The sequence below is a fragment of the Protopterus annectens genome, chromosome 8.part0 (assembly GCF_019279795.1).
Source record: "Protopterus annectens isolate FY-2018-M chromosome 8.part0, PAN1.0, whole genome shotgun sequence".
Classification (NCBI taxonomy): Eukaryota; Metazoa; Chordata; order Ceratodontiformes; family Protopteridae; genus Protopterus; species Protopterus annectens.
The window spans coordinates 707,174,062-707,191,902 of record NC_056741.1 but is presented as its reverse complement, the minus strand read 5'-3'; positions in this window follow the sequence as shown (position 1 = coordinate 707,191,902).

Here is a 17,841-nt window from a genome sequence, read left to right as displayed (position 1 = left end):
ATTTATGTAGGGTGAAAGCAAGAACATTTCCATTAACAATTGGTTAAAAGACACAAAAAAAGAAAAATCTAGCAAAGCTAGACTTCCCACTGTGGGTTGGGGATTGCTATCAGTTAGAATTATTTATTAATTATTTGAATCATATAAGATTACTGCAGAATATTCTAGGGAAACTATACATTATTTGGATATTATTTTAACAAGGATGGTGTTAATATTGTGACCTTGATTTACAGAAAGCCTGTACAAATGAATAGATTTACTCAGAGAATGAGTATGCACACCCCCCACACTTTTAGAAGTATAGTTAAAAGTCAGTTCATGAGAGCCAGTGGATTAAATACTGATAATATCTTGTGTGGTGAAAAACTGAATGAAATGACAGCTGAATGTAAAGCACATCGATATGAAAATAGGCTATTAGAGAATGTTAAAGATACTCTTCTGGTGACTAGAAAATCTGATGCTATACCTTATTTTAGAGACTGTATCGCAGAGGTAGATAACAATAGGGCTAATACTAGGTGCAACTATGTACGATATGTAAATACCTATATTAAGAGATTTCATAAGATTAAACATATTGTTACAAAAAACTGGGATATTTAACTACCATGTCAGAGATTAGTAGAATAGTAGGAGAAAAATCTAGTTTTGCATATAAAAAATGTCCCATTTTAAAACAGCAGCTATGTTATAAAGGTATGCTTACTGATGGTTCACAAGGGGTAATAAAAATGGGTGCTTTCCCATGTTATAACTGTAAGTGTTGTAAAGACATTATAAAAGAGAATGAGTTTTTTTCATCTAGTGACAAAAAGGTTTTTATTTAAATGTTTTGCTGCATGCAATACTGCTAATATAGTATACATGGCTAATTATGTCAAATGTCATGCTTTTTATATAAGGAAAGGTACAAGAAAACTTAAAGATAGACTAAGAGGGCATACGTCTGAAATAAGGAGGGAAGTGCTTAGTGCACTTGCCAAACATATAGCAGAAAAAGGAAATGAACATAAATTTTTGATCAGGGTGATTGACCTTAAACATAAGAGTAAAATGGGAGGTGATTTAAATAATACACTTGAAGTATGTGAGTATGAATGGATTGTATGGTTAGAGGCAGAGCATGCACCAGGGCTTAACACTGCAGTTAGTATAAAGCCTATGTTGAAAAAGAGACTAATCATTTTAAAATAAACTTCTTGATAAAATAATAAAAATGTGATGAATCTTGTTTTGCATTTTATGTATTTCCTCTGTGCTTATAATATTTGTATTAGTGCATTTTGTTTGAAATTGTATTGTCTTATATTATTTTACACTGATGCTCTAACTGCTCTAATTAATTGTTTTATTGGCTGTGTCACACGATTTTAAGTATTTAAATGGGGTTATGAACCCTACTATTGTATGTACACACTGAAGAAGTGTAACTCCTAAAAGCTTTGGGGTTTCTTAATAAATATGTGGAATTTTTGACACTCAGCGTGTCCACAACTTGAAACCTGATACTCTGCCAGGCCTTTTCTTCAATTTGACCTCTGATATTTGCAGTTTTATCAGTTCATCTGAATAGCTACCATATTTCCCCGAAAATAATACTGGGTCTTATACTGTTTCCCCTGCCGAAATATGCATTAGGGCTTATTATCAGGGGATGCCTTATTTACCCCCACCGTACAACAATCTATATTTATTCATTTATTCATGTACAAAAATCGACATTTATTCATGAACACAAATCGACATTTATTCATGTACAAAAATCAACATTTATTCATGTACACAAATTGACATTTATTTGGTACTTTTCTGTTATTGACATTTATTTGGTACTTTTCTGTTATTGGACAACAGTTCTAAGTAACGCGTTAACAGTTGTGTGAGAATTCTACATAAACAGTACAACAAACTTTTCAACTTCAGAATATCTACACCTTGGGTTTCACAGTGCAATATTTCATGCTTAACAGAAAGTGCAGAAAAATCTCAACACGTGTATTGGAGGAGGGGAATAAAACTGAAAGCAGAAGCAATCCATTCTGTTTCCCCAATAATGGAAAAGCTATTCAAATACAGTCATGTCATCTTCTTCTGGAACATTGTCATAAGTCTCCATCCACCGAATTCTGGCCTGAATTTCTTGCAACTCCATTTCCTGTCGAACTATTGGCCCCAATCTGTCATGCCTAGCAATAGAGCTCTCCTTAAATGAGCACTATTTGTCCAAGTAGCCTGCTCGTAGTGCATTGGCAACACAGCTGTCAGTGATTTTATCCCATGAATTTTTCACCCAAGTCACGACCTCTTGCAGGCTAGGCTTCATAAAGTTTCCATGCTGATTTCTCTCCATTCTATTTTCAATGTAGTTATTGAGTTCCTTGCGCAAATGGTCCTTGAGTGGCTTGTTTATTGCAATATCAAGAGTCTGGAGATAGGCAGTCATTTCTGCAGGAATCATTATTTGATCTATTCTTCTTTGTGCAAGGAATTTCTTCATTTCTTTAGCGCGGTGAGTGCAGGCTGAATCCCAGACTAGCAGACCTCTTTTGCCACCTTGCAAAACAAGTGGCAGCATTACATCGACCCACTTCCTTATAACTGCCTGTGTGCACCAGGCTTTTTCGGTTTCAAGAATGTAAATGCCTGAAACATGTTCAATCTTATCTTTCTTGCCATTACTAATGATTAGAGGTGGGGTTTTCTTTCCATCTAGACGAATTGCCAAAATACAGGTAACACATGCACTCTCGTAACCAGTGGAGGGAATGTAGATTGACAAGGCACCCCTCTGATCAATTGTTGTTTGATATCCTTTACCCATAAACACTGCATTTTCATCCATAGCAGTCATATTGCAGAGTTAGTATTTAGAAAAGTTGATGCCATCAACAAAGGACTTGAACGCAAGTGCATGTTTAATAATGTCAGTACCTTCCAGCTTGAACAGTGTTGTTGATCTTCTTAGAGACAGTTCGTATCGCTGAAGGAAGCCATCCAGCCAATGTTGTGATGCTTTATATTCTTCTGGGGATATTTCTAACTCTGGTGCCATTGCAAGGGCAAATGCTTGAATATCAGCCCTGCGCACAACCAAAGCCTTTGCTCTTCTGTTAGCAATCCATTCACAGATGATGTCTTCCAGCTCAAGAAGTAATGGTTGCTGACCTGATCTACACTTGCACTTTTTAGCATTTCCCTCGTCGGCCTGTTGACTGAGGTTATCATATGCTGCATGCCATTTTTGGCCCATTCGAAGATCTAACTTCTTCTCTTTGCAAAAAGCCATCAGATTCTTTCCTCGGGAGTCCTCCATGATTCCTTTCTTGTACTCGACGGAATAGCTCTTTCTTTTTGCACTCATCTTGTCTAGGGGGGATTAATTGAAGACTTACGAGACCAGAGTGGTAACACAAAATGGCGCCAGTTAAGAAGAAAAGACACAACCACAGCCATTCGATATCAAGTGCGCGTGCTTTACGCGCATTGTCTGTACTTTGATTGATCAAAGTACACCTGCCAGTGTTTATGGGCCAAGGATCTCAACCATCAAGTGTGAGTGATGATTAGGGTTACAGTAAGAATTGTGGAGGACTCCCAAGGAAAGAATCTTATGACTTTCTGCAAAGAGAAGAAGTTGGGTGTCCAAATGGTCTGAAAATGGTGAGCAGAGTACGATAACCTCAGTCAACAGGTGTCTAGTAATATTACTTTATAATTCAACATGTCTGTTGTGTGTTGTTGACGCTCTTAACTGGGGCTTATTTTTGGGGTAGGGCTTATATCATGACCACTCTGGAAAACCATGATAGGCCTTATTCTCTGGTTACGTCTTATTTACAAAGAAATACGGTACTTAAAGCTTCTTTCCAGCCTTTTGTTATTTGAGTTGATAAACCCCTTCAGTGTTTCATTCATTTTAATAAGCTCTGAGTATAGTTGATTTATTTTTTCCTCTAAATTACTGGAAGCCATCTCCTGTACCAAAGCTGGAGCTTGAATTGCTTTTTGCTGAACAACTGCAGGATTCTACCTAGGCTGTGGTTTCTCTTCACCTTTTCTAGTTGATTTTCTTTCAGGCTGTCTAAGTTTCTTCTTTGCTGGCATCCAAGCAGTGTACTTACTTGCCAGTAACTGAATTTTAATAAAGTTGGCAGAATTACTAGCCCCTATCTCTTAATTTATTTTTTCACAATGGGAGAGCTGAAATTAAACTGTTGATTAGTGCACAGACATCCTGGAAGCATGAAGCAGTCATTTTTACTTTTTTACTTCTAATTTTAATTTGCCAGTGTGAAGCTATGTGAAGGCTGCCAGCCTAGCTAGATAGAATTTTGGAGATAATTCTATGTCTTTGTAAATATTAATAAAAGCCATAGGAAAACCGTATTAAATGTTGAACTGCAAAAATGTAACAACAATGGACTCTGCTGTAAGAAAGCTGATAAGTCAAGCATTTTATGACTGTTTGATCTCAGGACTTGGAGCCGTGGTGTCTGAACCAGCAGGTTCTTTCTATTGCTTTGAGACCAGAGTTAATTGCTAGATTTTACATATATATATAATGTCTTTAATTACTGTGGTTTCCTGACCAGGTGCAAACTTACTAAGAAATGTTTTTCTGTTAGCCTGAGAAACCAGAGAATTATTAAGAATGGTGTAATCTAAAATGAGTCAGCAGGATGTATTATCAATTTAAAGAACGGTCTCAGAAAGAGAGACGGAGCATTTTGGATTTTGTCTAAAGCTGACAACAACTCACCAGTACTCTGCTTTGCTCTATATGTAAGTTTATTTAGAACAATTGTATTGTATTCTGCCAGTATGTAGATCCTCGGAATTTACCCATTTGACTTGTGTATTGGATAGTACTGTCACTAATCTTTAACTGCTTGATTTCATTTGATTTATGCTGAAACCTATCACTATTATCTGCTGAAAATGCTGTAATCTTGTCTATTTTATTAACTGCTGCATGCTTGTTTATCGTTTTGCTGTACAATTGGAAAGTATAAGCTCTTTATATTGTAGAAATTCTGTATATAGTAATTGGGTATTGATAACTGCAGTCTCTCTTCCTTCTGCTTATTCCAGCTTGACTAAACACTAGCATCCCTTGACCTTGCTATGTTCTGTATTCTCTCTTCATTTTTGCCTACTCTAAATTTTTGAGTAAGCGCTTGCTTCTCTTGACCATTCTGCTTTTACCTGTCTGCTTTCTCCTCTCCCAGTGCCTACTTAAAGGCCCCTTTCTTTAAATCTATGCTTTAATAACTGCATCTTTCTTGCTTACTGTTAATGCTGTACAATTAGAAGGCATAATCTATTTATATTGTAGAATTCTGCATGTAGTATTTGGGTACTGGCAACTGCATTCTCTCTTCCTTCTGCTTATTCCTGCTTGGCTTAATGCTAGCATCCCTTGACCTTACTATGTTTTGCGCTCTTACTTTTGCGTACTACAAATGTTAGAGTAAATGCATGCTTCCCTTGATCATTCTTTTATTACCTGTTCCCCCCGTACCTTTTTAAAGGCCCCTTTCTCCATATCTGTGTTGTAAACTAAGCTACTCTCCTTTCTAGCTCCTCAAGCCTTGCAGGTCTTGTCTTTCCTTTCTACTGCTACCTGTAAACTCGAGAATACTCTCTCCAGACCTTCTACCTTTCTTTCTCACCCTCCAGCCTGCAACTTTCACTCTGTTTTTATTTTTCTCTGTCTGTCTCTCATTCCTTTGCCTTCTATTTCACTCTTTCTGTTTTCCCCTAATATTCACTACTCCTCCATCAATTGCTCTCTTCTAGAGATTTAATAATCTTTTACCACCTTAAGCTCACTATCTTATTTTCATTACATCTCTCTTTTATTTTACAATAGTCAGCTACACGGAAAAGTGACCTCAACCCCCCACCCTGAATATACCTGGCTGACATTCTATCTATTGACCCTCAAAGAGATACAAGGATTGCTGTCTAGCCAAGGATGGGAGGAAATGAACAAAAATAGAAAAACACCTTCACAAGCTTTATGTATGTGTCCCACTTGCTTCTTCCTCACCTGGTGTTAAAAGCTTTTGTTTTTGTGCAAATTAATCTAGGCTGTGGCGTGCACACGTATTTCTTGGCTCACTAATCCCCCATCACCACCACCTTTCTTCCACCCCCACCGAGTATGCATCTCTCTCCCTAGTCTCTGTATCACTTTGGCACCTAACTCACTTCAGGAAAGTTCCAAGCAGGTAACAAGCTCCCATTTCAGCTTTAGGAGTTTTTTTACTGGACAATATACGGTTTCCATTCTACCAAATATATCTCATGCAGCACTGTCGGCTGTTAGCTATTATTGCATGTAATTTTAACAGTACCTGTGGAGATAGTTTTTTTTTCTCAGTTTTGTTTCTGAGATTCACTGCTACTTGCAGGTTGGTGCATCCCGCTCTGTTCACCCTCAGCTTTGCTCTGGGCTCACTCCGCTCCCCTACCCTACCCCATTCCCAACCATCCCCTCTTTCCCTAGATTTATACCTAATAAAACACACCCCTTCTACCTCCAGCCAATACAACTCCTGCCTCAATCTCCTTCCCTTCCTCTCATCTCCACTCCACACCTTTTTTAACCATCCACTATGTCCCACCTCAATTCCTTGCTAGCCAATTCTCTCCTACTCCACCTACTATACCTCTTGCTTATCTCCACCTCCCTCCACTCATGCACCATCATTCACTCTCCCTCTATCCTCCTCCAACAGCCACACCCACCCATATGCAGCCATTGACTCACAGCTGTACAACACAACTACCTTTCTCCTCCTACCTTTCAAATATTTACCCACACATAGGACTTACCCTTCAATTCACATATATGTAAAACTTACCAGTAAATTCAGACAATTCATTCTGTACAATATAACACAAATTAAACTCCAGGCTGACATCCACACCAACCCAGGCCCCCTCACCCACACCCCTTATTACCCAACCATTTCCCCACCCAGCCCTCCACCAGTCTCTTCCCAACATACTACTAACCACCACCCCCTTCCCCCACTTCCAAAGACCAACAACTCAGACCTAGTCTTTATGCACTTTAACCGCCGTATCGTAAATAAAATTATTGAATTCCAGGCAACCTTTAACTCCTACTTACCTGACATTGCAGCAATAATTGAAACCTGGATAAAGCCCCACACCATAGACAAGGAAATTATTACAAACAGATACAACATAATTAGATTATACAGACAAAACAAAAGGGGTGGTGGTATTGCTATTATGTATAAAGACAAACTCAAACTGGAACTATTAAACTCTGCCCCTCGTGACCTACCTAACTCCGAAATCCTAACAACATGCCTAGTAATACACCATAACAAATCTATTATTATCATAACCACCTACCTCCCCCCAGGGACAACCTACCCATAATTGAGAATCTTCTTGCCTGGGCATCAACTAATTTCAGCCAGGAGACCATTATCCTGGGTGATTTTAACCTGGATTGGCATTCCTGCAACATCAACAGCCCCTCCAATTTCCTAAACCTCTTCAATTTCACTCATCCATATCCTGTCTGACCTTGCTAGATAAACATTCTAAAAAGCAGTCCACATTAGATTCGATACTAACTAACAAACCAAATCTAGGTTATTTAGCAGGCTGCCTTCCAGACTCCCTCAGTGACCACTCACCTACCTTCCCATACAGAAAACAAGCTCAGACACAAACCAACACAATATATAAATTTATCAGGAACAAAAAAAACCTTTTCCCCCCTCCACTTTCAACCACCTTCTTCACCAAAGTAACTGGTCACCTCTTAGAAACCTCCCACTTGGTCAGGCAGTCCTTTACTTCAACAATACCTTTCTTAAAATACTCAAAAATCTAGCATCCACAAGAAAAATAAGAGCAAAAACTAGACACATACCTTGGCTATCTAAAGATACTCTAGCTCTGCTGAAGCAAAGAGACAGGGCATGGTCCACTTACCACACTACCAAAAATAAAATAGGCCACACAACATACCAGTAGCTATGTAACCAAACTAAGAAACAGATAGAAATAGACAAGCAAAACTATTTCCTTTCAGATCAGCAAACCCACCAATTTAACCACGGAAAATTTTGGCAAAACATTAACAATCTTCTCAACCCAAGGTATACTCCTATCCTCCACCCACCAACTCCAAGGATTCAGACCTAATAGCTACACAATTTAATACCCACATCATTAACTCAATCACATCTCTTATAGGTAATCCGACTAATCAACCTCTCATTGTTCCCCTTCCCTCTTCTGACTCCCTCACCCCCTTCTCTTTCACCCCAATCCAAAGTACATAAAATCTCTCCTTTCCAAACGGTACTCCAAAGGAAATGAATATCACCCAAAATGAACAAAATCCTCTGTACAACTGGAAAAAATATGTTTCTTTTATTGTCCAAAACTTTTAAAAATGAGCGCTTTCGTCTGCACTAGGCAGACTTCATCAGATAAAAACTCACTGGTGTATGACATATTTATATAAAAAATAATAACATAATTGTTCAATTAACATAGATCAATTAAGAAATTAAAGTTGTATCATCCTCAGTTTTTTTCTGCCTCTTTTTTCTTCTAATATTATACTCAATATAAAACTACTGAAACAATTTCTATTATATATTTACAACCTTTTCACCTTAAAATGAGACACAATGTCTTGTGAAAAATATAAAATATATATAAAATTGTATTTTGAAGACCAGTAAAAAAAGAAAAAAAAAAAAGAAAAAAGAAGAAAACAGAAGAAAACAGAAGAAAAAGGAAGAAAATAATCTAGAATGTTACTCATCTCTCCTTTCCAAACTCAAACCCTTCTGTCTAGCAGCTGATAAATTACCTAATGAATTCCTTAAAATTGCTGCCTCCTCAATCGCCTATCCCTTGTCAGTCCTAATCAACCATTCAATCTCTGAACAATATTTACCCCATCTATGGAAAATATCCCACATCATTCCCCTACACAAAGGTGACCCCTCTAACTAACTACCGCCCCATAGACATACTCTCGCCTCTAGCCAAAATCTTAGAAAAATGCATTCACTCCCAACTCCTTTCCCACCTTCTTAATCACAAACTCCTCTACCCCACACAACATGGCTTTAGGCCAAAACATAGTACCAGTACTGCCTGCTATCTTTCACAAACACCATCCAAGATCTTATAAACAGAGGCAAAATGGTCTCTTCCATATTCCTTGACATGTCAAAAGCCTTTGACACAGTCTCCCACCAAATCCTACTAAATAAACTATCATCCTATGGCCTCAACACAACAGACTTGTCCTGGTTCCAAAGTTATCTCTCTAACTGACAGCAAACCAACAAATGGGAGAACACCCTGTCCCCCCTTCTACCCATCAATGTTGGTGTATCCCAAGGATCCAAACTTGCCCCCTTCCCTTTACAATTTTTACTAGCAACCTCAGTTCTTCAACCCAACTAGCCTCCATAGTCCAATACCCCGACAACTCTTCATTAATCTGCACAGCCCCCACCCCCCAGGATTTACAAACAAAAATGCAAAAATCTTTCCAGGACATAGAAAACTACCTCACTAGCCATCAACTCATACTTAACCCCAACAAAACTAAGTGAATTGTCTTCAATTACAATAAACCCAAAACATGTCTGACTCCACTTTCTATCCTTTCCACAGACAGAACCAAAATAGATCCCACCAGCCAAGCCAAACTTCTAGGTGTCACAGTTGATGATAACCTAAGGTTTGACACCCACATCTCCCTCACCATCAAAAAAGTACACTCCAAACTTGACACTCTTTACAGAATTAAACCTTACCTTAGAGATAACGCCAGACTAGCCACTGCCCACACACATTTACTCTCCACCCTCCTCTATGTTTCCCCTAGTATTTACAAACATTCATAAATCTGACCTAAATAATTTGGAATCATGCTACAACAAAATTGCCAAGTTTGCCACAGGCCACCTTTACAGAATCCACCACTGCTCTGTACTCTCTAAACTTAAATGGTTACAACTACCAAACCTTCTAACATTTAACCAACTGTCCATAGTCCACAATATAATTCACAAACCTAAGAACTGCCCAGCAGTCACCAATCTAGTCCAACTCAACAGCAATCCTATAGCACTAAGATCCTCAGATAAACTATTGTTAAAGATTACCCAAGCCCACAACACACAGGGCATGCCCTCTTTTCCCATAAAATTGCCAAACTGTGGAACACTCTTCCTCAACTTATGGCTAAAGCCCCCAGCATTCTTGAGTTTAAAAACCTCCTTAAGGAACATCTAGCAAAACACTGGCTGTGCTTCTGCCATACTCTGGGTTAAGCTACCTACTGCTCTCTTACATTACTCTAAACTAGCTCATTCTCACAGCTACAGCTATTAACTGCTGAAGGCTATTTTGTTTCTACACTTGGTTTCAGTTATCAGTATGTATATATACATACTGCTTTGTCTTTAACTGTTATGTAGACTGCATTTCTCTATCTTGCAGTTACTGTATCACACTGTTCTCACCATTAACTCATGGAGCCAGTTTTTATCACTGTTCCATTTTTTGTTAAATTTGTTAATTATTTGCTAATTATTGTTATATAACTAATGTCTTTACTGACTTGCTTTGTACATTGTTGATTAATACATGTTCAGTTTGATTGTTTAATACTGTCTATTTTATGTATGGAGATTTTCTCCCCAGGCGTCTGCTGAAAATGGGCCTCATGCCCAGTTGGACATTACCTGGTAAACAAAATAAATAAATAAATAAATAACTAAAATTGTGATTGCTCTTAGATATAGATAGAAAATAGTAAGTTTAGTCCAGCTGTTTTCTGTATTGATGTCAGAACTATTCTACTGTGTCATTTTAAGCATTTTCCTGTGATCTCTGAACTGACAAGCACTGTGTAGTAAGAATATTGTCTTATGTTTTTATTATTTATTATTAAATATTTTTAAACCTTTCAACTGTGGCTGTTTTGTGTAGAGATAATTTAAGCTCTAGAGTACATTGCATGTATAAGTGATACTGTCCAAGCCACTCCAATAGCTTTAGCCCTGGGTCACACTTAGTATTTGGATAATAATATTGCACAGTAATAATTGGACACCCTTTGGTAAGGGCCTTTTTAGTAGCTGATATTAGTGGTTGGTGGCAGCTGGTATTAACTTATAGATTGGCAGGAAGGGGCATAGCTGGAGAACCTGTGCCAGCCTTCACCAGGAGTGTCTGTGTGGTTGTATATAGCTCTTATTGCAAAGTGTGTGTCCCATTAATATGTGATGCCTGTGCACTGGCCCAGTAATCAAGGAGCTCTCAGTCCTCAATGCTAACTACAGTGAGGGGAGTCCACATTGGGAATGATAACAAATACACACACAGTAAAGTACAATTTCCCTTGAGAGCGCACAGAGATCACAGTCAGTCTGGGGATGGTTTCTCCCTTTCTCTACGTATCCCTAATAAGACTCCCCACTGGCACAGCTATAGGGTCCAGATCTCAGCCTAGTGGTCAAGCTAAAACCTCCAGCTCCCTCTCTGTTCAACCAGTGCTTTGTGTCCCTGCCCAAGTAGCTGATACATGCACACTTTGAGATACGAGTTATATACAACTACACAGGCACTCCTGGGGAAGGCTGGCACAGATTCTCCAGTTATGCCTCTTCCTGTCAGTCTATAAGGTAGTACCTGTTGCCAACAGCCACTAATATTAGCTACTAAAAAGGCCCTTACCAAAGGGTGTCAAATTATTACTGTGCAATATTATTATCCAAATAGTAAGTGTGATCCAGGGCTAAAGCTATTGGAGTGACTTGGACAGTGTCACTATATACGTGCAATGTACTCTAGAGCTTAAATTATCTCTACACCAAACAGCCACAGTTGAAAAGTTTAAAAATATTTAATAATAAATAAGAAAACACAAGACAATACTTCTTACTACACAGTGCTAGTCAAGAGTTCAGAGATCACAGGAAAATGCTTAAAATAATACAGCTGAATAGCTCTGGCATCAATAGAGAAAAACAGCTATACTAAACTTACTATTTTCTATCTATATTTAAGAGCAATCACAGTTCTAAATAAACTTACATATAGAGCAAATAAGAGTACTGGTGAGATGTTGTCAGTTTTAGACAAAATCCAAAATGTCCTGTCTTGCTCTCTGAGGCAGTCCTTTAAATTGATAATACATACTGCTGACTCATTTTAGATTACATCATTCTTAACAATTCTCTGGTTTCCCAGACTAACAGACACTCTACATTTACATTTCTTAGTAAGCTTGCACCTGGTCAGGAAACCACAGCAATTAAAGACATTATATATGTAAAATCTAACAATTAACTGTTGTCTCAAAACAATAGAAAGAACCTGCTGGTTCAGACTCCATGGCTCTGGGCCCTGAGATCAAACAGTCATAAAATGCTTGACTTAACAACATTTCTTACAGCAGAGGGCACTATTGTTACATTTTTGCAGTTCAACATTTAAAATTCTATGTAGCTAGGCTGGCAGCCTTCCCCATATCTTCACGTACCCCCCCCCCCCGAGAACTCAAGCTAGTTTTTCAAGTGTCACGTTGCTTGAGAGGGTTAGGTCTATCTGAGTATACATTACCCCATTCCCTGTCTTGAGAGCCCATCTGCATTGGCATTGCTACTCCACTGTGGTGCTGCATTGCATATCATATGCTTGCAACCCTTGGCTCCATCTTAGCAACTTGGTATTTTTCTGGCTGGATCTGTTTAACCATGATTGTGATCTGTCACTACAGTGAATTTCTTCCATACAGATAAAGCTGAAGTTTCTGCAGTGCCCACGCTATGGCTAGACATTCCTTTTCTACAGCTGCATAGCATTCCTCCCTGGGTTGAAGCCTATGACTGAGATAAACCACTGGGTGCTCTTCTCCCTCTGAAGAAATCTGGTAAGTACAGCCTCCACCCCGTGGTTCAAACCATCCACCTGCACAACAAATTCTTTGCTGTAATCTGGACTGGCTAACACAGGGGATCCTCCCAAAGCTTCTTTAGGCATCTGGAATCCCTGTTCACATGCTGTCCACACTACCTTATCTGGCCTGTTCTTTCTTGTCAGGTCTGTGAGGGGAGCAGCTATGGTACTATAACTGGGGACAAACTTTCTGTAGTACCCTGCTCTCCCTAAGAATGCCCTCACCTGCTTTCTGGTAACAGGTGCAGGCCATGCCTGAATGGCTTCTACATTGGCAGGTTCTGGCCTGATCTTACCAGTCCCCACTCTATGTTCCAGGTAGGAGGCCTCTGCCATACCCACCTGACATTTGCTGGGCTTAATGTTTAACCCTGCCCTCTGTAGTCTGCCCAGCACCTCCCTGACATGTTGAAGGTGCTCTTGCCAGGAATGGCTGTAGATGGCACTATCATCTAGGTAAGCAAGGGCAAACCCTCTGGATCCTGCTAGGATATAATCTACCAGCCTCTGGAAAGTTGATTGGGCATTTTTCATCCCAAAGGACATCTTTGTGAACTCATACAAGCCAAAAGGAGTCACAAAGGCTGACTTCTCTCTAGAACTGGGAGTCAAGGGCATCCACCAGTAACCCTTGGTAAGATCAGTGGTTGTAAGATACTTAGCCCCATCCAGCTGCTCTAGGGAAACATCTGTTCTAGGCATGGGGTAAGCATCTGACTCTGTGTGACTATATAATTTCCTGTAGTCCACAGAGAACCTGGTGGTGCCATCCTTTTTTGGCACCAGCACCACTGGGGAGGCCCAGGGACTGTTGGACTCTCGAATTGCCCCTAGTTCCAACATTTCCTGTATCTCCTCCCTCAGAGTGTGTTTGACTTTCTCAGGCACCCTATAAGGGGCCTGCCTAATAGGCCTTTGGGGTCCTGTATCCACCTAATGATGCACAAGATGTGTTCAGCCTGGTTTCCTAGGGAACATGTCCCCAATCTCCTGTAACACTGCTCGGATTTCTCAATCCTGGGTAGGACATAGCTGTTGGGACATTGCTACCCCTCCTATTAAGGTGTCAGTCCGAGCCTCACTGAGGAGATCAGTCACCAGATCTCCCTCAAACTCCTCCTGCAATCCACTGCAAATGCTCAGCACAAGGGCCACCCTATCATGGTAAGGTTTCATCATGTTAACATGGTACAATTTGTTCCCTTGCCTCCTGCCTAGCAGTTACATTATGTAGTTAACATCACTTACCTTTCTTATCACCTTCTAGAGTCCCTCCCAAGTTGCTTGCAGCTTGTTGTGTCTGACAGAAATGAGAACCATTACTTGCTGCCCTACAGCATACTCTCTAGCTCGAGCATTCCTATCATACCAGACCTTTCTTTGTTGTTGGGCTTCTGCCAGGTTCTCCTGGGCCAAGCCCATGAGTTCCCTGAGCCTTGTCCTGAGGTTTAGGACATATGCCACAACAGACTGCTTGTGAGATTCACACTCATCTTCCAACTCATCACAAATTAAATCTAAAGTTCCCCTCACCCTTTGCCCATACAGCAACTCAAAGGGTGAAAAACCTGTGGATTCCTGGGGAACCTGTCTGTAAGCAAACAACAGATGGGGGCAAATCTTTGTCCCACTCCCTCTTAAACTGGTCAGAAAATGGTCGTAGCATGGACTTGATTGTAGAGTTTAACCTCTCCACAAGACCAGTAGTCTGGGAATGGTAGGGAGTGGTCTTTAGGTGCTTCACCCCACAGTACTTCCACAGACAAACATTTAAAAGCCAAAAAACACAGACCACAATCCAAAAAACAGCCTCGGTTGGAACGAGATGAAGAAAGATAAAAATTTCAAATAAGCAACTAAGAAGTGCTTAAAAAGAGAACTTTAATTAAACAAGTAGAAAAATAAATCCGATACATCCAATAAATGAAGTGCTTTCGTTTCCAACCATTTGGAGACTTTATCAAGATAGAGCATGCCCAACACAATAGTAAATTTATAGTACAAAGTTAATTACTGAACCAATCAACATCCAGGGTTCATGAATAATTCATGAGCATTGAATGTTCCTACAATTTGCATCATATAATGTCAAATAACTACACATAAAACATTTGAGGTCAAGGGGGCCAAATGTATTATCGGGGGGGGAGGGGGAGGAGGGATATCGGGAATGGAATTGAATCAGAATGAGCATATGTTGAATGTGTTATTTTAAAGAATTCTAGAAATTACTTCAATGTATATAATTTTTCTTTATGTATTTTTGATGTGAATGATTGTGATTTATTTTCTAGAGGCTTATCTTTTGTCCAGCTTGAAACTTTCACAGACAAGCCAGCGGGTCTGACATGAAATCGGCACCTTTGTCAGTCAGTATTTCTTTTGGGAAACCTACCCTGCTGAAAATCTCTAACAAAGCATTTGCTACCTTTTCTGCTTCCATGGAGGACAGAGCCACTGCCTTATGGTATCTTGTAGCATAATCTACTACCACTAGGATATACTTTTTCCCTGTGGAACTTAGGGTACTCAGAGGTCCCACAATATCCATAGCTACCCTCAGAAATGTCTCCTCAATCACAGGCAAAGGCATCAAAGGAGCTCTGAACTTGTCTCCTGCCTCGCCTACCTTTTGGCACTGTTCACAGGTCCTGCAGTACTCTGTTACATCTTTGTAAATTCCAGGCCAACTGAAGTTCTGCATAATACATCTCTTCGTATGTTTTATGCCCATATGACCTGCAAAGGGAATATCATTGGCTATGGCTAGAAGTGCCAGATGGTAGGCTCTGGGAACTACCAACTACTGTATCCTCTCACCTTCTAGCCCTCCCTCAGGGGTCCACTCTTTATACAGTAACCCTTTGTCCCAGTATACAGATCCCACCTTCCCTTGAGAATCAGGTGCCTTAGTAGCTACCTGCTTCAGGCCTTGCAATGTAGAGTCTAAGAGCTGAACCTGTCTCAGCTCTCTCTTGGTAACCCTTGTCAGCTCCCCTTCCATGGGAAGTCTGACATCCTCTGACAGTGGTGCCTCAATGTCAGCTTGGGTACTACTACTCACCTGTACCTTTGCAGTCACTCTGTCCAAGGGAACATCAGTACACACAAGCAGCTGTGGCTCACCTTCAGTCTTACTGCTACAGAGTAGCTCCCTCCCTGAAGTAACCACCTCACCAATTCTGGCTGCAAGTATGTGGTCTGTCTGGGTCTCCCCCGGCTACCAGACCCACATGCCTGTCTCCAAGCCTGACTGTGGGTAACTGCATTAACACATGGTACTGCCTCATCCAAATCCTTCCCTATCAAGACATCTGCGTGATGGTAGTTCTGTACCCCTGTTGTCTCAAGACAACCTACTATTTGCATTTTGTCTTTCCCACTTACTGGCTCTCTCATCTTATGTTCCCCACCTTGCCTCCATAGACATCTATATGAAACATGGCCCCACTGGTTGCATTCAAAACATTTAACCCTAGGTCCTGGACGTGTACCTAGACTAGTGGCTTCCCCTGCTACCGGCAGATTCTGTTGGGGCAGTCTGGGCTGCCCACCATGGGTACCTTTAGATGCATGAGCAGTACCGGGGGTCCCTTTCCTGTGTAGGGTTGCCCTGCTTGCTAGGCATTGGTCTCCCTTCTTCCCCAAGTCATCTGAAGTAGCACATTGTCTATCAGCTAACCAGATCCTTGTGTCCTCAGGCAAAATGCTAAGGGATTTTTTTCCCTCACCATAAGGTCTGCCAGCCCATCAAAAGTGGCGACCTGACATCCACTCACCCACCTATGAAAATAAGTGCTCAGTTCAGCAACATATTCACATACACTTTCAGCTGCCTTGCGTCTATGCTCACGAAACTTCTTCCTATAAGTTTCAGGTGTTAGCTTAAAAAATTCTAACAGACAATTCATAACAGCAGTATAATAAAAAAATTCATGATCAGAAATTTTAGACAACACATTTACAGCTTTACCATGGAGTAAGGGGGGTCAGGAACCGTACCCAAAGCCTTTGGTCAACATCATACTGTTTACATACCCTCTCAAACATATGAATGAAACTATCAAAATTATCCCCCTTTGTAAGCTGTGGATAAATTTACTGATCTTTTGTGCTTCTGGGGTCCAGTTGCTCCCTTCCCCATTACCTCCATGACTCTGGTGAAGAGTCAGCATCTCCTTTTCATGCTGTCTATGAATTTCCTTCCCCTCAGCTTGCAGGCATAGCAGTTTTAAATTCTCCTCAGCCTGTAGACATCTCAGTCTCTCTGCTGCTTCTTTTTCCAACTGCCTGGCCTCCAGCTCAAGTCTCTTTACCTCCAGATGGATTTTTAAGTCCTCTGCAGAAAGATTGAGCTGTCCATTCTCTGAGTGTTGTACACCTCCATGGCCAGTCTGATTGTCCTCCTGATTGCTGTTTTCTGATGCAGTTGTGACCAAAGCGGCAATGATGTCTGCCTTAGTCAGGTTTCCATGCATCAGTCCCTTAGCCTGGCACATCTCAGCCAGCTGGCTCCTTGTCAGCTTGCCATACTCCTCTGCTGACATGCTTGCCTGCTCTCCCTGACTAACTAAGCTAACAAAAGAAATAAAACAATTGTGATCTGAACTCTGAATATTCACTGCATGGCTGATTTAGAGTACAAAAACACCTTCAGTGAACACCATACACAAGCTAGATGAATTCACTATCCACACCACAAGCCAATTGCCAACCAGTTAATATGTGGTATGGATATCGCACTACTGCCAACCAATTAATATGTGATGTGGATATCCCACCACTGCCAAACAATTAATATGTGATGTCCGTGCACTGGCCCAGTAATCAAGGAGCCTCAGTCCTCAC